Here is a 13003-nt window from a genome sequence, read left to right as displayed (position 1 = left end):
AGTCACTGCTCATTAATAGCCATCTGTTGTTACGTCTTGATAAAAATAGTTTTTCTTCTGGGTTTTTTTTAAACCTTCTAAGCCGTTGTTGGTCATGTGTTACTGCTGCTGTTGGCTATTACCTGCTGTGACCAGATGTCATTTAGTGGGTCTTTTATTACACTCTTGGACCCTTTAAAGGCAGCCTGTTGTGGCAGCTTATGGATTGGTTTGCTATCTATTGAGCTGCTGATTTAATGCACTTAGTACCAATACTGGTTGCATCTGATAACTGGTTTAGTGATGCAGCACTTTGGTTGAGGACACATTGTTGCACTTGGACAATTGTTTCACTGGGAGAAAATGGTTATGTATCTCTAAGGCTGTTTGAGAGAAAGTTTGTTGTTCTCCTTAAGGATATGCTTTTGGTATTCTCTAGTTGTCATCAGCTTGATATTGCATTGCTGCTACCTGTACTGAATTTGAGTGCTGCATTTGGCTGTTGACTTGAGAATGTTCACCCTATTTTTAGACTGTTTTTATACTGCAAAGCAGTCCTTACATCCCGTGATTAGTTAGAAAGAACAGATGCCACATGTTGAGACAAAGGTTCATTGTTATCTATTTTTTTCTATATTCTACTGGTCGTTACACTTGTGACACTAGAAACACTTAGATTTAATTGTACCATGCTCCTTGGTCAAATATAAACAACTCGGCAGTTCGCAGAGACAAATGATAAGGAGGATACTCAATATGAATACGTACACTCTTTCAAAACAAGGCGATTTAGACAAAAGTTTAACAGTTCCTTAAACGCTATCTGTCTAGAATCGGTTACTTTTGGCCATATACTAGAGGGTTAGAAAGTCATTATAACAAACCAACCTCAATGCAGACGTGAAAAAAAAAATGAGACTAACAGTACAACCGCTGTGGAAAAGTCATTAGTTATCAATAGCACCTCGAAAGCCATTCACTAAGAATTAATCTAACCCACAAAATCGTTTGAAGCATTCCGACCATTTCCCGTCTCCATAAGCAAGAATAACTGAGCAAGCCATTTGAAAGCGATTAATTTTAGATTTTTCTAATTCTCCCAATCCTTTATCTGGGATTTGGAAACATGCATAAAATCTATTCAACTGAAATGACTACTGATCAGTCGCCAACATGATCAAGTGCGAAAGCTCTAAGCTAAGTCTTAAGTCTTAGGATTGTTTCTACATTATGCATTTTGGCTTATTGTCTCATCAATGTACTCGCTTTTGTTATTTCAACGAAACTTGGCCTTTTATTTCCAAACTCAAGTGTCTCAATTAAAGGCTTGGATCCCTCTATCATATTCTCGAATATGTGGCGTTAGGCTTACCTCTGGCGTAAAGAGGTCCCTGCATATTAGGACGTGTTATTAATGTTTGTGTTATAAACTTTGTAAGTCATTTGCTTGCTTACTTGCTAAGTGATTTACTGTAATTTATTTGTAATATGCTCGCTCTTGAATTTATTTGTGATTACTTGATGCTAAGACAATTATTTGAATTTATTTTCTACTTGTTTAGTTTTAATCCTTTAGAGGTTGCCTAGCATTGAACATTGCGTTGGCTGCGAGTCTGCATTAAGGACAAGATACAATGGCAAAAAGATATGAATCATTCGATATCGGTGTGGGATTGGTGCAAGCGCAAAATGAGGATAGTGAGAAGAATGTAGTACAAAGAAGCGTGTTGGTCAATTTGGGAAATACCTTCAGCCTTCTTCCTAACACAAGTTCAGCTTCCAGCTCTACCCAAAACATTTCTTTCACTATTTCTCCCCACCCAGCTCCTACATATATATACCACCAAGATTCTCTATTAAACCAGAAGCTTTGCAAGTCACGTTGATACCTAATGTCCAAAAGCCTGCACTTGCAGCACCCTTCACAGAAAACCAGCAAAATCAGCTAGCGGTATGCCAATACAAGAGATTGAGAAATGAAATGAATGCAATCAATTGGGATGACTCGGATAGAGAGCTTCACAATTTAAGGAGAATTGTCGAAGAAGAGATGTGGGCAAGAAATGTCCAAAGTTTAAGATATGAAAGCTTGTGCATGCTTCCAAATGTTGAGTTGCCGCCGGGAGTCCAAGTGCCAAAATTCAACACTTTCAATGGCAGAGGAAATCCTGTTACGCACTTGACGGACTATTGTAGCAGATTGATGGGAATTGGACAAAATGAAGCCATACGAATGAAATTGTTCATTCAGAGCCTATCAGGGTTGGCATTAGATTGGTACACATAACAAGACTTTCGCAAATGGTACACGTGGGAGGACATGGCCCGCGACTTTGTAGAACAATTCAAGTTTAACATCGAGGTTAGTCCAAATCTTTATGATATGCATGAGATAGAAAGAATGCCACATGAGTCTTTTCAGGACTATGCCATCCGATGGAGATTGGAAGCTTCAAAAATACGCCCTCCATTGCCCGAAAATGAGTTGATTTCATCTTTCATCCAAATGCAAAAGGGCATATATTATGAAAAGTTGTTATGTGCGCGGTTACGCGACTTTTCTGATCTAATTCAAATCAGAAAGCAAGTAGAAGCGGGCATTCGAGGAGGAAGAATTGTTGACAATTCATCAGTACAAACAACTTTTCAAGCTGAGACATTCAACAACTTGCAAGGCAAAAAGAGAGGAAACGACTCAGCTGTCAGGTCTACATATCAGCCGCAATCACGACAGAACTATCAATTTTCGCGTGATCATATATCTCTTCATCAACAAGGCTTTCAATATCAACCCGAGCAGGCACAGTCTAGCTTACGACAGTCAGAGCACGTAAAATTCCGCACTTTTACTCTGTTTGAAGAGTCATTAACCAGCATGTTTGAGAGAATGAAATCCAAGGGATTCCTGAAGCCAAAGAAAGGATGGATCCCTAAAAGCCTACCGCCAGATTTTGATTGGTCCAAGAGTTGTGCTTACCACTCTAATATTCCAGGTCATGACACAGAAAATTGCCCGGCACTTAAGCATAAGATCCAGAACATGATCGAAAAGGATAAGATAAGCGTGCAGCAAAATAAATTGCGCGACAATGATGACCCTTCAGTGGCAAATACAATTATTGTTACCGGTGATCCATCAAAATTGGCACCGAGACATTTGAAAAGGAAGCGTGGAACTAAGTAAGATGATTGAAAGGATCTACTGTCACTAGCATTCTCCACCCACTTGCCTCATGATCAACTTTCTTTCTTGTAATTTTTGCTAAAGCTTCTACTATGAACTACGTTCGACCTGATTCCTGTTGGTAGCGGGATACGTAGGCGCCTATGTTGGGTTCGGTCTTAATATAGTGAAAAATTCCATTTTCCCCACAAAGCAACACTGGGGCAGCTTTGCAAATGGCCTATCATTATTCGACAAAAGCATGAATCGAAAAGCAACACTGGGGCAGCTTTGCAAATGGACTATCATTATTCGACAAAAGCATGAATCGAAATCTCGAGCAATATATTAGCATCATCAGATTATTGCAATGCCATCACCACGAGAAATGCAGATTCAACGCCAAAGCTTTGGTGTTCAATGCAAGGCAACCATTTTATTTTACACTAACAAATTTTCTTTGAGTAACGCAGGGGCATATTTTAGCCATTCTTGAAGGATATCGCACAGTATCAAGTCGGCAATTGCAAGATTCAGATAAAGCAAAGGGCAAAGTCAACTTAATACTAATTAAATTTGAAACTTACAAATTTCTTTGAGTGCAGGAACTTTTAGATGCAAATTTTGGGAGGGTAGAAGGTCTCCAAATCTTCGGCACTGCATCATGAATATTTACTGCTGCAAATTACGTACTGCGACAAACTCATCTCACCGCATATGAATCAAGCATTGCAAAAGCTCTTCGCTCCGCACTAATTTTATTAAACATAAATCAAGCACTGCATTTTAGGCTCGTCCGCCTTTAATAGGACATTTTAGGCTAGTCCGCCTTTAATAGGACATTTTAGGCTAGTCCGCCTTTAATAGGACATTTTAGGCTCGTCCGCCTTTAATAGGACATTTTAGGCTAGTCCGCCTTTAATAAGACATTATAGGATCGTCCGCCTTTAATTGGACATTTTAGGCTCGTTCGCCTTTATTTGAACATTTTAGGCTGGTCCGCCTTTAATAGGACATTTTGGGCTTGATCGCCTTTTATACATTGCATGGGCTGTGCACCGCCCCTTTGTAATTTCCGAAAAAGGCTGAGCACCGCCTTTCATATGATGCATGGGCTGCGCATCGCCCTTTGCATCGCTTTCATATATTTACTGGGCCATGCACCGCCCTTTTAAATTTCTACATAAGGCCATGCACCGCCTTTCATATGATGCATGGGCTGCGCACCGCCCTTTGCATCACTTTCATATATTTACTGGGCCATGCACCGCCCTTTTAAATTTCTGCATAAGGCCATGCACCACCTTTCATATGATGCATGGGCTGCGCACCGCCCTTTGCATCGCTTTCATATATTTACTGGGCCATGCACCGCCCTTTTAAATTTCTGCATAAGGCCATGCACCGCCTTTCATATGATGCATGGGCTGCGCACCGCCCTTTGCATCGCTTTCATATATTTACTGGGCCATGCACCGCCCTTTTAAATTTCTACATAAGGCCATGCACCGCCTTACATATGATGCATGGGCTGCGCACCGCCCTTTGCATCGCTTTCATATTGCCTGGGCCATGCACCGCCCTTTTAAATTTCTGCATAAGGCCATACACCGCCTTTCATATGATGCATGGGCTGCGCACTGCCCTTTGCATCGCTTTCATATTGCCTGGGCCATGCACCGCCCTTTTAAATTTCTGCATAAGGCCATGCACCGCCTTTCATATGATGCATGGGCTGCGCACCGCCCTTTGTATCGCTTTCATATTGCCTGGGCCATGCACCGCCCTTTTAAAATTTCCGCATGGGCTGCGCACCGCCCTTTGCATCGCTTTCACATATCCCATGGGCCATGCACCGCCCTTTGTTAAATTTCTGCATAAGGCTGAGCACCGCCTATCATACATTACATGGGCCATGCACCGTCCTTTTAAATTTCTGCATGGGCTGCGCACCGCCCTTCGCATCGCTTTCACATATCACATGGGCCATGCACCGCCCTTTTAAATTTCGGCATGGGCTGCGCACCGCCCTTTTAAATTTCGGCATGGGCTGCGCACCGCTCTTCGCATCGCTTTCATATATTACATGGGCCATTCACCGCCCTTTTAAATTTCTGTATAAGGCTGTGCACCGCCTTTCATATGATGCATGGGTTGCGCACCGCCCTTTGCATCGCTTTCATATATTGCATGGGCCATGCACCGCCTTTTTAAATTTCTGTATAAGGCTGTGCACCGCCTTTCATATGATGCATGGGCTGCGCACCGCCCTTTGCATCGCTTTCATATATTGCATGGGCCATGCACCGCCCTTTTAAATTTCTGTATAAGGCTGTGCACTGCCTTTCATATGATGCATGGGCTGCGCACCGCCCTCTGCATCGCTTTCATATATTACATGGGCCATGCACCGCCTTTGTAAATTTCTGCATAAAGCTGAGCACCGCCTTTCATACATTACATGGGCCATGCACCGCCCTTTTAAATTTCTGCTTGGGCTGCGCACCGCCCTTTGCATCGCTTTCATATATTACATGGGCCATGCACCGCCCTTTGTAAATTTCTGCAAAAGGCTGAGCACCGCCTTTCATACATTACATGGGCCATGCACCGCCCTTTTAAATTTCTGCATGGGCTGCACACCGTCCTTAGCATCGGTTTCATATATTACATGGGCCATGCACCGCCCTTTGTAAATTTCTGCATAAGGCTGAGCACCGCCTTTCATACATTACATGGGCCATGCACCGCCCTTTTTAAATTTCTGCATGGGCAGCGCACCGCCCTTTGCATCGCTTTCATATATTCCATGGGCCATGCACCGCCCTTTTAAATTTCCGCATAAAGACATTGCACCGCACCTGCCTTGCCTTGTTATTATTTTATTAATGTCTTGCATATGCTCGCAGCCGCATTGCACCGCACTTGCATCGCTGTATTTCAATATTTATTCTTACTGACTATTTTCATCTAGTTTTTAGTTTCGCAGGAGCTTTAGCGCAACGTGGAACTATTTCTTCGGCAGCGAACTGGGGCAATACGTCGGGAAGGACAAGCAGACTTCTCGACAAGGGTCAAAGATCTACCTCGAACACTCGGCTCCAAATCTAAATCTCCCGTTCACATTCCAGCACAATCAATTTTCAGGTTTCTATCACAATACCCAGTGTCATCATAATTCGACACTGGGACAATATTTTTTGCGAAGATTCGCATCAAATCGTGAGTTACCAGTCATAGGTGTCGTAGTCTTCCCAGAACTACACACGGCCTGATTCTCGTGCAACCCGAGATATGTAGGCGATTCAGAGACCAGAGTTCGGCCGTAATTTTCTTTACCCTTAGTCCTCCACAATCCTTTAGCCGGGACAAAATAGGCTACTAAGTCAACGTCTTTGCCCGAAAATTCTTTCATCATTACCAGGCAAAGAGGGACAAGTTGTTGACACCCAATTTTGTCCCGCCTCTCCCCCGAAATACCTATTTATACCTCTGGTATTTTGAGAAATTAAAAAATATGCATTTTAATTTTACTATAATTATTAGTCTTTTATTAACGCCCACGTTTTATTATTCCACTGCAGTTATTATTATTATTATTATTATTATTATTATTATTATTATTATTGTTATTATTATTGTTATTATTATTATTATTATTATTATTATTATTATCATTATTATTATTACTATTATTATTCTTAAATTATCATTTTTATTACTGATTGTCATTAATTATTATTATTCCTGTTATTTCCATTATCGTTATTATTATTATTATTATTATTATTATTATTATTAATTACTAATCATTATTATCAGCGTTATTTTTGTTATCAATCGTTAATCATCATTATCATCGTTATTTTTATTATTAATTATTATTATTGTTTTATCAACAACTGTTATTTATTACTATTATCATCATTATTATTTCTTATTATTATTATCATTATTATCTTATTATTATCACTATTATTGTTATTATTATTAATTTATCAACATTTTGTCACTATCAATAATTGTTATTTATTATTGTTATCTTATTATTAATTATTATCCCCTTTATTATTATTAATTATTATCATTTTTTAATTATCAATGTTTGTTATCTACTATTATTATTATTATATCTATTATTATTTTTTATCACCATTATCATCACCATTATCATTATTACCATTATCATTATTGTTATCATTATTAGCAGTATTATTACCGCTATTTATTTGCTGTTATTATTTAGTATTATTGAAATTTGCATTCTTCTCAACGTTTCTACCAACTTCCGCATACGCATCGCATTTACTTCGCACATTTTAAACGATAGCGTTTGTTATTAAATATTATTGCACGGTCATTACAACATCATATGATTTTATTATCCGGATCTTTTATAATTACATATTTCCGTATTAGGTAATATTCTGGCACCCTTAGTACATCGTTAATCAAAATGGGTCTCTTATTCAAATTTAGAAGCCAAACTATTTCTTGCACTCGGTCCGTATTTTGACTTACCGGACCCCAAATCAAAGTCCGATTAACTCCTAATATTTTTTGGACTAGACCATGTTTTTATCTCAATTTTTTAGATCAGTCCATGTTTTAATTCACTAGTCCACCCTTTAATACCCAGTCTAACAATTTGACCCGGTCCATTCCGATACATTTTCAGTCAAATAAGGGGAACCCTTTTTAGGGTTTCCCCTTCATTTTTCTCCATACCCATCGCCGCACCCCTCTCTTCTCCTTTCCCTTTCTCCATCCTCCTTTCCCGCCTCTCCTCCGCCGCTCCGACTTCCCTTTTTTCCTCCTTCTTCTCCGCTTCCCCCACCATGCCCTGTTCCCCACTTAACCTTGTCTCCCTCTGGCTTCCTCCTCCCCTTTCTCTCTCATACGCTCCTCCTTCTTCTCTCTCTCCCGCTCCTCCTCGCACCCACTTCACCTTGTCCCCCCACGCTCACTGCCATCCCGATTCCCTCTGTTCCCCACGCGTATCTCTTTCATTTCACCACAATACAAGCAAAACCCGAGTTAATCCCCTATAAATATTGGCTTCCTAATCTGAAAAGGGGGGCTTTTGGAATCGCGAAAAAACCTCCCTGAAAAGAAGTTCCTCAGCTTTGAATACTCCTGAAAATATCAGTCCCTAATCGCACGAATTTCCCTCTTTAAATATTAGTTTTAATTTTCTAAATATCGATTCAAGCACTAAATTCTTTTCTGTTTTTCCCTTGTTATTTGTTTGAATCCGACCGCGCGCAACTTCGGATTTCGTGGTGTTTCAAGGTAGATTGGAAACCCCGCGCCTCACTTCGCTGCACCCGAAGAAGGTAATTCTCTCATTATCTTAACATTTCTATTTTGATTCTGCCGATTATGATTTTATATTAGCTTCGAGACTAGTTGATTTATTAGCTTTTATTAGAAGTAGATTAGATTAGTAGTTTTAGTAATTTCCTTCTTTATTTTAGAATTCTTCTACTTTTAACTCTATGTGTCTGTGTCGTATAAGATTAGCTTAAGTTTGTTTTATCTAGCTAAAAAAATTAGTTTTCCTTGCTACTGTATGAAAATATGAAGTTTTTACTATGTTCTCTTTGCGTTTTTCTCCCTTAGTATATGGTGAAGGTCAATGTTAAGAGCAATTAGTTAAAACTCAGCAACTTGTTATCTTTAACGGAGATAGAACTAAACATAACCAATACGTTACCTTTTCTGGCTCTGGATTTTGATTAAACATTGAGCTAATTTTGTTCATGATCCAAGAATAGTCGTACCATGCTAAACGTAACTAAAATGTTAGCTGTTTGCCAACCGGAACAGAGCCATTAGTTATGAATATTTTGTTAATTTCAAGTGTGGTTCCGCCTTAGCTTTCCCTCACTGTGGTGTTTCCAATTAATGAGTTTCCCTTTTCTTTCAGAATCTGTTTAAGTGATTTTCCTTCTTCCTTTCATTTTACAATCCTGTTCTTCTATGTGGTTTGCTTTGAAATTCTCATTTCTGTTTATTTGCGTTCATGTTATAGGTTTTCTTATCACGGCTGTTTCTTAGTTGTTGGTATTAGTTAGCTTTTGCTCGCTGTTCTTCTATGTGGTTTGCTTTTAAAATAATGTCGCTCATGTTTTTTAGCTTCTTTTGTTGTTTTTTCTATACTTGGGTTAAAGTAAAGAAGGAACTAATTAATTTGTTACATTTTCTCAGAACAATAATAGCTTTTGTCACGGTTGGGTGCTAATCTTTATCTCTTTTCCCCTTTATTTTACATGTACACATCGGAACAAATAGAGTCTTAATTCGGGATTTTATCAAAACAAAGTCTCAAGAGGAGACTCAGCACACCCATCCATAGAGTCATCTCGCGCCGCAATTCTTAGATCGCATCGTGCAGGCGAAACTCGTTAGAGGCCGTCTGTAACGTTTTTATTCTTTTTTTCGTATCATTCATTTCCTTTCATCCATTTTTATGATTGCTGATTTAACTGCGTTTTGGATTGTGTGTGTTTTAAAATTAGGTGGAGAACCTATGATTCAGGTAGGATTAGAAAGGGGTAGATTCTGTCATTTAGGATTACCACTCTAAAAACTAAATACTTATTTTTCATCATACAGAGTGCATCATTCATATAGTAATATTTTAAACTTGTTAGCTATAAATTATTATTTTTTTCCTTCTTTTCTCAAAAGCTATTTTCTTAAATTTTTTTAAACCTCAATTAATTAACCTAAGATTGGCCGGATAACCGTAGTTAACGGATTCTAAAGGATGCCTAACCCCTTCCCTTTAGGATAATATAGAACCCTTACCTAGAATCACACTGATTAAGCAGGCTATTAACGGAGGTTTAGTTAGCTTTACCTTAGTTAATAATTAGGTGTCCTAATTCACCGTAAAATCAATTAGGTGGCGACTCCTTAAAATAAAGCAATTTAGGAATCTCCAATATGTTGTACTCCGCTTCAACCCGGTTAAAAAGGGGTATAACAGTTATGCTTATGTGTTACGGTCCGTAACGCGATTCGACGGTCCGTAACTCAGACCGTAACACTTTTCCCTCGTCCTTCAGTGATTGCTGCATTTTTTCATCTTGTTACGCTCCATTATACGAACCGTAACATGAGTTACGGGCCGTAACGTGGAGCGTCCTTTCATTGCAAACTTTTGCACTTACTTTCTTTTAGCCTCTTCAGTCCTCAGAATCCTACCACATCAGCAAACATCAAAAACATAAAAGAAAACAAAGGAAATACGATATTTAAAGTACTTATAAAGCAGTAAATGTAGGTTGCCTCCCACATAGCGCTTGGTTTAACGTCATGGCTCGACGTGATACCTCAATATCCAGTTCAGGAATCGTATTTCAAACGATACCAATCAACCACTTTACCATCATCAATGCACCAATGGTAGTGCTTCACTCTTTGTGCATTCACTTTAAAAGTCCGAGTGCTATCCTCGGTTTTCACCTCAATGACACTTCCATTTGGGGAAACACTTACAATTTCAAACGGACCGGACCATCGAGACTTTAGCTTCCCTGGAAAGAACTTTAGGCGCGAATTGTACAACAAGACCACGTCCTTCGGCTGAAAATCCCTTTTGAGGATCTTCGAGTCATGATAGTATTTCATCTTTTCCTTGTACAGTGTTGCACTTTCATAGGCATTGTACCTAAATTTATCCATCTCATTGATTTGAAAAACCTCAGCTTTGTTGCTTCATGCCAATCCATGTTCTGCTTTTTCAATGCCCAAAGGGCCTTATGCTAAAGCTCAATAGGCAAATGACATTTCTTCCCAAATATCAACTTATACGGTGAAGTCCCAATAGGCATTTTGAACGCTGTGCGATATGCTCATAGAGCATCATCCAACTTTTTGGACCAGTCAGTGCGATTCACATTGACCGTCTTTGCCAAGATGCTCTTTATCTCCCTGTTGGAGACTTCAACCTGACCACTCGTCTGAGGATGATATGGAGTGGCAACCCTGTGATGCATGCCATATTTTTCAAGAAGATCAACGAATGGTTTGTTGCAGAAATGAGAACCACCATCACTAATAATAGGTCTAGGAGTGCCAAATCTAGTAAAGATGTTCCTTTTTAGAAAGTAAATGACTCTCCTACCATCATTGTTAGGCAAGGCCACCGCCTCCACCCACTTGGAGACATAATCCACTGCAACAAGAATATATCTCAAGCCATATGAGCTCACAAAGGGCCCTATAAAATCAATTCCCCACACATCAAAGAGCTTCACTTCAAGCACAAAATTCATTGGTGTTTCATACTTCTGACCTATTGTGCCCTGACGCTGACATTTTTCACAAGAACGTGCCAACATATTCGCATCACGAAAGATGGATGGCCAATAGTAGCCACACTCTAGCACCTTGGCTGCAGTTATATTTTCACTGTGATGCCCACCAATCGGAGAATCATGACAAGCCTTCAAAATATCCATTACCTCAGATTCATCCACACATCTTCTGATCATATTGTCTGCACAAGTCCTGAATAAGCAAGGCTCATCCCAATAATACTGTCGGCAATCTCTCAAGAATTTCTTCTTTTTATATGCCTTCAAATCTTCAGGAACAATGCCTGTTGCCAAATAATTGACAATATCGGCATACTATGGTGCCACATCATTGGATACTGCCAAGACTCTTTCATCTGGAAAGTGTCATTAATATCCAGCACATCGATCGGTCTCCCTGGTGCTTCAAGTCTGGAGAGATGGTCAGCTACTTGATTTTCTGATCCTTTTCGGTCTTTGACTTCAAAGTCAAATTCTTGTAGCAACAACACCCACCTTATCAACCGAGACTTAGCATCCTTTGTAGCCATTAAGTACCGCAGGGCAACATGGTCAGTGTGAGCCACTACCTTGGCACCCAATAAATAAGCCTGAAACTTTTCAAAGGCATAAACAATAGCAAGTAGTTCCTGCTCTGTTACTGTATAGTTCAGTTGAGCTCCATTTAGTGTTTTGCTGGCATAGTAAATTTTGTGCAAGATTTTGTTAAGCCGCTGACCAAGCACAGCGCCAATTGCAAGACCACTGGCATCACACATTAATTCAAAGGGCAACGACCAATTCGGGGACACAACAATAGGGGCTGAGGTCAATTTTAACTTCAACTCGTCGAAAGCATTGATGCACTTCTCATCAAAATTGAATTTGGACTCCTTTTTCAAGATTTTGCACATTGGATTTGCAATTTTGGAGAAGTCTTTGATAAATCTTCTATCGAATCCGGCATGCCCCAAGAAACTGCGAACCCCTTTTACTGAGATGGATGGAGGGAGTTTTGAAATCACATCGATTTTGGCTTGGTCAACCTCAATCCCTCTTTCAGAAATCTTATGGCCAAGGAAAATTCCCTCCTTTACCATAAAATGACACTTTTCCCAGTTGAGAACGAGGTTTGTCTCCTCACACCTTTGTAGCACCCGATCAAGATGGTCTAAACATTAATCGAATGAATCTCTCACCACAGAGAAGTCATCCACGAAGACTTCAAGAAAGTTTTCAACCATGTCAGAGAATATGGACATCATGCATCGTTGGAAAGTAGCTGGGGCATTGCAAAGACCAAATGGCATTCGGCTGAAAGCGAATGTCCCATAGGGACAAGTGAAAGTAGTTTTTTCTTGGTCTTCCAATGCAATATTGATTTGGTTGTAACCTGAGTACCCATCCAAGAAACAATAATAAGACCTTCCAGCTAGTCGATCAAGCATTTGATCAATAAAAGGCATCGGGAAATGATTCTTGCAAGATGCAGTGTTCAGCTTTCTATAGTCCATACACACTCTCCAATCAGTGACAGTTCTTGTAGGAATGAACT

The sequence above is a fragment of the Lycium barbarum genome, chromosome 2, assembly GCF_019175385.1.
Source record: "Lycium barbarum isolate Lr01 chromosome 2, ASM1917538v2, whole genome shotgun sequence".
NCBI lineage: Eukaryota > Viridiplantae > Streptophyta > Magnoliopsida > Solanales > Solanaceae > Lycium > Lycium barbarum.
The sequence above is the reverse complement of the archived record's forward strand: the minus strand, read 5'-3'. Positions refer to the sequence as shown.